This window comes from Microtus oregoni, unplaced genomic scaffold, assembly GCF_018167655.1.
Source record: "Microtus oregoni isolate MIOR12 unplaced genomic scaffold, Mior012 000020F_ref0000438, whole genome shotgun sequence".
In the NCBI taxonomy this organism is placed as follows: Eukaryota; Metazoa; Chordata; class Mammalia; order Rodentia; family Cricetidae; genus Microtus; species Microtus oregoni.
This window is the reverse complement of record NW_024543079.1, coordinates 24,143,698-24,150,708: the sequence shown is the minus strand read 5'-3', so window position 1 is coordinate 24,150,708 and position 7,011 is coordinate 24,143,698. Positions and strand designations below refer to the sequence as shown.

At 46.7% G+C, this 7,011-nt stretch overlaps 1 pseudogene; it reads right to left on the bottom strand.

The window, feature by feature from the left end:
• Nucleotides 1–1,691: 1,691 nt before the first annotated feature.
• Nucleotides 1,692–2,458, bottom strand: LOC121460403 (annotated as a pseudogene).
• Between the last annotated feature and the right edge of the window lie 4,553 nt (nucleotides 2,459–7,011).

Here is a 7,011-nt window from a genome sequence, read left to right as displayed (position 1 = left end):
AATCTGCCTGGTCATAGAACACCCAGCATTAGGCTGGCAAGTCCATCCTGGAGAAAAGTCCGAAAGAGGTCCGCTGGCCAGCTGTTGACAGCAAGCACAGGATGCCACATCAGAGGCTGCCTTCTGCTAGCCAGCCTCATGGCTTGCTCCTGTGAGAGAGGCCTAGCTTGTGCCTGGGGTGGGGGTGGGGGGGATCGAGGGTGGTGAGGTGTGGCCTCCTTGTCTCAACACTCCTTAATCTTCACGGAGCTCCCAGTGCCAATGCCCCGCCCCTTCCGGAGCTCCCCTTCTTACCAGCTGTCACTCCTAGTGTACAGCCACTTCTGTGTAAGCTTGCTTAAGAGCACACTGTCACACTTGTACGACACACATGAATACATTAGTGCACACCCTGGATCACAGTCCCTACCCTTACCACTCTAGAGCCTGTAAAACCCTTAGGCAATAGAGTCCAGCACGGCTTAACCTCCCGCACTGTCAACCAGCAGAGATTTCCCACAGGTAACATCACTGGTCCTCACTCTCCCCATCTGCAGAAAGCGATATGAACTCTATCCATCCACCTTGTAGTTATTGTCAGAATGGTAAGATGACTCAGGTAAACAGGACTGGGATTAAATCAGAACTGCACTATTAGGAACAAAACGTGAATCTAGATTTGAAGCCTTATTTTCCCAAGGGGCTGATTAGTGGCTGGTGGTGGAGGTGGACGGGATAAATCCCAGACGACATCTAGGGCTTAGGGGAGCTTCATGGAACTCAGGAAGGATGCAGCATCTGACTAGAGATTGGGACGTAAAACCCTGGACCAGACTGTGACTTCTAAAACTGAGACACCCTCCTGGGAACTGCACCCTAAGAAGCTCAGCTGGGCATGCTGCATTGGGGGGGGGGGGTACACATTGCTGGAGCTGCAACAATGGGTATGTCTGGGGCTGGGAATCTTATGAGAGGTACCAGCCCTTGGGTACCTTCATGGGGAGCCTGTTATTCAGGACCACAGGACTTTGCAGTCATGATACCCATTCATCCAGCTTGTGATGTTCATTCTTGCTACAGCAGGGGAACCCAAGGATGCTGGGAAGTCAATGAATCACTAGCTTCTTATCGGCTTGTGTTGGTGCATTTAAGGCTTTGATTATAGTAGAAATGGGGACCGGTGAACTGGATCAGCCTCTCTGTCTCACCTGCAGCAGCCAGTAGTTTACACTAGACATGTGTTGAGCACTATTTGTATACAGAAACTATAGAGGGACATTGCTCCCCTCCTCCCGGTCCAACCCCGTAGAGATGATGGAGCTCCTGTTCTCGTAATAGAAGCCTGCTGGAAACACTGAAGCAATGGAAGAGGGCACAGTTCTGGGTAGGAAGGACAGTTAGGAAAGCGTCTGGTCACAAGGATACCCATCTCTGACTCAGACACAAGGTGGCTGCATTTGCTCTACAACTGGCGTAAGCTGAACTCCTTCCGTCCATCCAGCAGGTAAAGAAGTTGAGGCTTGGAGCTGAAGAGGTGGTTTAGCAGTGAAGACCAGATGCCGCTTTTGCCGAGAACCAGAGTCTGGTTCTTTTTTTTTTTTTTTAATTTGAGAATTTATTAGGCACAGAGGGTGACTGAAGCAGGGTTACAAAATGACTGTTGGGTTTCCTTCACACTGAAAAGAAACTGGTGTTTTTCCTTTCTTCACCCTTTAAGCCTGCATTCGAATGGCCCCATCCAACCGGGTGACCTCTCCATTCAAGAATGGGTTCTTGATTATGATTTGTACCATATGAGCGTATTCATCAGGGTCACCTAGTCGATTGGGAAAGAGCACCTGACTGGCCAAGAAGTTGCGCACTTTCTCTGGAAGGGTGGTGAGCAGTGGGGTGGCAAACAAACCTGGAGCAATAGTCATCACACGGATGCCTATGGGAGCCAGATCCGGAGCAATGAGCAGTATCATGCCTACTATGCCCCCTTTGGATGCAGAGTATGCAGCTTATCCAACCTGGCCTTCGAAGGCAGCCACACTGGCAGTATTAATGATAACTCTGCATTGGCCTCCCTGGTCTGGTTCATTCTGGCCCATCTCCCCAGCAACCAGGCGGATCACATTGAAAGTGCCTAAGAGATTCACATTGAGAACCTGCTGGAAGTCCTCCAAGGTATGGACCTGTTTCTTCTTTTGGTTGTATGTCTTAATGGTCACTGCAATACCTGCACAGTTGACAGCCACATGTATGTGACCAAACTTCTCTTTCGCTAGAGTCAAAACTGCTTGTACGTCCTTCTCAGAGGTCACGTTGGCTGGGGCCAACATGCAGCTCTCTCCCAACTTCTTGGCTTGGGCCTCACCCTCACCACATCTGTGGCCCCTTGTCCCACCAGTCTTTCAGCCATAGCCAGGCCAAGGCCTGAGGCTCCTCCAGTTATTCCAGTGACCAGGCCCTTCACGCTCCAACATGCTGCAGCCATCTTGCACCGAGTCTGGTTCTTGGTACCCATGTTGGGCTGCTCAGAACTGCCTGTAACCCCAGTTCCAAAGTTCTTGCTGTCCTCTGCAGGTAGCTGCCATGGCATATGTGCTCGCTCTCTCTCTCTCTCTCTCTCTCTCTTTCTCTCTCTCTCTCTTTCACACACACACACACACACACACACACAAATTAAAAATAAAATAAATATTTTAAAACAAACAGCAACAAAAAAGAAGCTGAGACACTAAAAGTGAGGGGCATCTATCCGTCCAGGAGCAGACTCCCCGTAAGCTGGCCCCCACACCCCTTCTCCTACTCCATCTTCCAAACTCCGCTAAAGATCCCTGGAAGACAAGAGAGGGGAGGAGCTGGGCCAGGCAGATAAGCAAGGCCAGGTGGCCACTGGCCTGCTGCAGTGTCTGGACTTTGTACACGTGGGCGAGGAGAGCTAACCTAAGTGCCCTGCCCCCATCTTACCCTAGCAGCCTCAAGGCCAGATTTTGTCCCTCAAATTCCCAGAACTGCCCCCAAAGAGGGCTCTTAACTGCCAGGTGTGTTTTAGCATGCTATGATTTAACAAGAGTTCAGAGTCAAAACGGGTGGTCCCAGCAGGCCCCTCTGATCCTCCGTGCCCTCATGAGTCAGTGGAAGGCCAAGGGGACGCTAGGGTTTTAAGAGCACAGAGTGAGCAAGTTCTTTGTGCGGACTCACAAGTAACAGACCATCGGATAAACAAGCCGTGCCCTTGGCAGAATATATGGAAATGCAGGGCGCAGGACAGCACTTCCTGGCTGAAGAGGAAGGTTCCGGGAGGATTTGGCTCAGCCGCCACAGGGAAGCAGACAGCAGAGACGGGAGCTCTCTGACTCAGCCCATGTGTGCCAGACTTCCTTAACAGGCACAAGGGCATCAGGGGGTCAGGGGATCAGACTTACACATAAATAAATAAATAATGCAGGGCACACGGTTACACTTAAATTATAGGTAAACAAGAAATCATTATTTTTGTTGTAGTCCTGTCTTGTCCATGGCTCTGGTTTCTGTGGTTTGGTTACTCTCTGTCACCTATCAATAGGGTGAAAAGGACCAAGGAAAAACACCCTGACCCTGGCTAGACAAGCTGGCTAGCTAGCTGAACTCACCAGGTTGGAGAGCTCCAGGTTCAGTGAGAGAAGGGGAGACTCTGCGTCAACACATAAAGAGAAGAGGAATGGAGGAAGACACATTACACCAGTCTCCGTCCTCCACATGCAAACGTGTGCGCAAGCACCCTCACAAATGTAAACATGCGTGTACATCCAGATCACATACACATGCCCACGAAAGATATTCTGAAAAAGCAGACATTCGTGTAACTTTTATTATAGTTTATTGTGACAATTGTTCTGTTGGTATTACTATTATTAGTCTTATACCGTGCCTAAATTATAAACTAAAATTTATTATAATTATGAATACATGAGAAAAATATCATATGTAGGGTTTGATAATTTCAATGATTTGGGGTATCCATTAGAGATGTTAAGACATAACTCCCATAGAGAAGGGAGGACCAGTGTGTATTCCTGTGGAATGAGTGATGACAAAGAGGGTAATGGCAAGTGGAAAAAGTTAATATTAAGTTTGGGATGCCCTAATCTCAGTGTAGTGTTACCCGTGGTAGCCGAGGGTAAGTAGGGAAACAATCTAGATTTTTGTAGATGGAGAAATAATTTCTAAAAGGAGGAGCAAGCTGGAGAGATGGCAGAGTGAGGAAAGGGTGAAGTCTGGTGATCTGTATTCGGTCTTCAGAAGCCACATGAAAAGGAGATGTGGGTCATGAACCTCGGTCCCATCAGTACTACACAAGAAGGGAAGCAGAGACAGGAAGATACTATGATGGTTTGGATGAGAATGACCCCACAGCATCATACATCTGAATACTTGGTCCCAGTTGGTGGAACTGCTTAGGAAGGATTTAGAGGAGGTGTGTCACTGAGGGTGTGTTTTGAGGTTTAGGAAGATCCCTGTGACTCCCAGTGTGTGAGATGTGAGTTCTCGGCTGTTCCAGTCACACCTTTGCTTTAACCCTCTGAAATTGTAAACCAATTAAACACCTACTTTTAGAAGTTGCTTTGGTCCTGGTGTTTTGTCACAGCTATAGAAAAGTAAGACAAATAGCCAAAAGCCTGCAGGCCAGTTAGCTACAGAAACAGGAAAGACCCTGCCCAACAAGACGAAGGTGAGGACCATATCTTGGGAATCATCCTCTGGCCTCCGCGCACACCCACACTCACACATACAACAGATAACATGTTGAAAGGAGAGCCTGCCATTTGCAGTAACATAGATGGACTGGGAGGGTACTATGCTAAGGTACTGTCTCCATGGGATCTATCGAGACAGAGAGTAGAATGGTGTTGGCCAGAGACTAGGGAAGGAGAAAAACGAGGTGATAAGGCCAAAGGGTACAAACTCAGACATGCAGGATGCAAACTCCAGAGATCTACTGTACAACTAGGGCCTTTCAATGAAGAATACGGTGCTATATACATGAAAGTCTGTTGGGGGCAGAGCTAATATGAAGTGCTTTTCCCATTAAACAAAAGAAAAAACTACAAGGGAAAAAAGCAGAAGCAAGCAGGAGGAAATTTTGAATCATGAATAAGTTTTTGACACTGACTATTGATTATGCAGATATATGCTTATCTCTAGACACACCAAGTTGTTTACATTAAATATCGACAGAGTTTTATACGTCAATCATACCTAAATAAAATGTTTAAAAAAAAGAAAAGGTTTGATCACCAATATGGTGGCACACACCTGGAATCCTAGCCCTTGAGAGGCTGAGTCATGAGAATTTTGAAGTTAAAGTTGGTCAAGGGCCAGAGTGTAGAAATACAATGAAATTCCACACAGCTGTCAAAAATTTGGAAGCTCTCTATATGTTCTGGATTTTTGTTTTTTTGTTTTTTGTTTTTTTGGTTTTTTTTTTTTTTGGTTTTTCGAGACAGGGTTTCTCTGTGGCTTTGGAGCCTGTCCTGGAACTAGCTCTGTAGACCAGGCTGGTCTTGAACTCACAGAGATCCGCCTGCCTCTGCCTCCTGAGTGCTGGGATTAAAGGCGTGCGCCACCATCGCCCGGCTATGTTCTGGATTTTTGAACGGCCTAAAACTAAATAACAAGCTAAACACACACACACACGCACGCACACACGCATGCACACACGCACGCATGCACTCACACAGACACACACACAAGCAGATCCATTATAATACATGTATATTCTATGATAATATGTGATAAATCTATTAACATAAAAATATAGAAGCGTATGGAATTATGTGAGTGTAGATATAAACATACACATGTATAAACACACATGTATAAGCATTCACATGTATGAACACACAAAAGTGTGGCTATAAACATACACATGTATAAACACACACGTATAAACACACACAAGCATCCTAAAAGTGTTTGCCAGGGCTAGAGAGGTGACTCAAGGATTAGAAGCACTAACTGCCCTCCCAGAGGACCCAGGTTGGATGCACAGCACCCACATGATAGTACATAACTGTGATTCCAGAGGACCCGACACCCTCTTCTGGCCTCCACAGGCACTGTATGCGCGTGGTATACAGACACACACGTAAAACAACCATACACATAATATAAAAAAGTAAACATTTGGGAAAGTGTTGCCTCCGAGCTGGAAAGACCTGAACACTTCCTCCCTGAGGAATATCTTTCGTGGAACTAGACGGCATCATGAGAACTTCCAAAGAAGGGGAGCTAGTCCTACCCAGCGCTGACTCTTACAAACTACAACCAGCAGCATGACACAATAATCTTAAGGGTGTGGTAGTGGCACACATACCTTGGTGGCAACCAATAGATCTCTAGCTGGACTTAGGACTCACTCAATAAGAGGGAAATCATGCCCGGTACTGGAAACCTAGCCAACTCCCCAGGGCGAGTGAAGTCATGGATCTTGGAGGAGAACCTACAACTGAGACTTTACTAAACCAGCACAGTCCTGCCAAACTCTAAACGTTTGTCCTTGTCCCCACAGATAGGTGCAGTCCTCACCCCTCATCAAGGAAACGTCTCTTTGCTTCAGACGTTCCAGAAAACCACATCCAATCATAATGCAGAGATGCAGAGCCTAGTCCCAATAGATACATCTACAACACAGCTCCTGCACCAAAACCTAGAGAGCATCCCAGAAGTGGGGAAGGAAAATCTGTAAGAGTCAGAGGAGCAGGAAGTTTTCTGTGAGATTATATGTCCTAGGCATGTTAGAAACTGTATCTCACTAACATGACCACCTAAGCATGAGCTGAACAGGAACGGTAGGAGAAAGTCCAGGAGTCCTCAGCTCTATGCAGGGAACTACTTACCACCTAAGGAGTGCTAAAATCAGGAGAGACAGACTTCCCCAGGAAAGAGCACAGCAAGTGGCTGTCCAATACCAAATGGTCAACCCTGTATACAGGATATTTACGAGTGTGTGTGTGTGTGTATTTAGGAATTATACTTAGGAATATAATATACTATATGTGTATA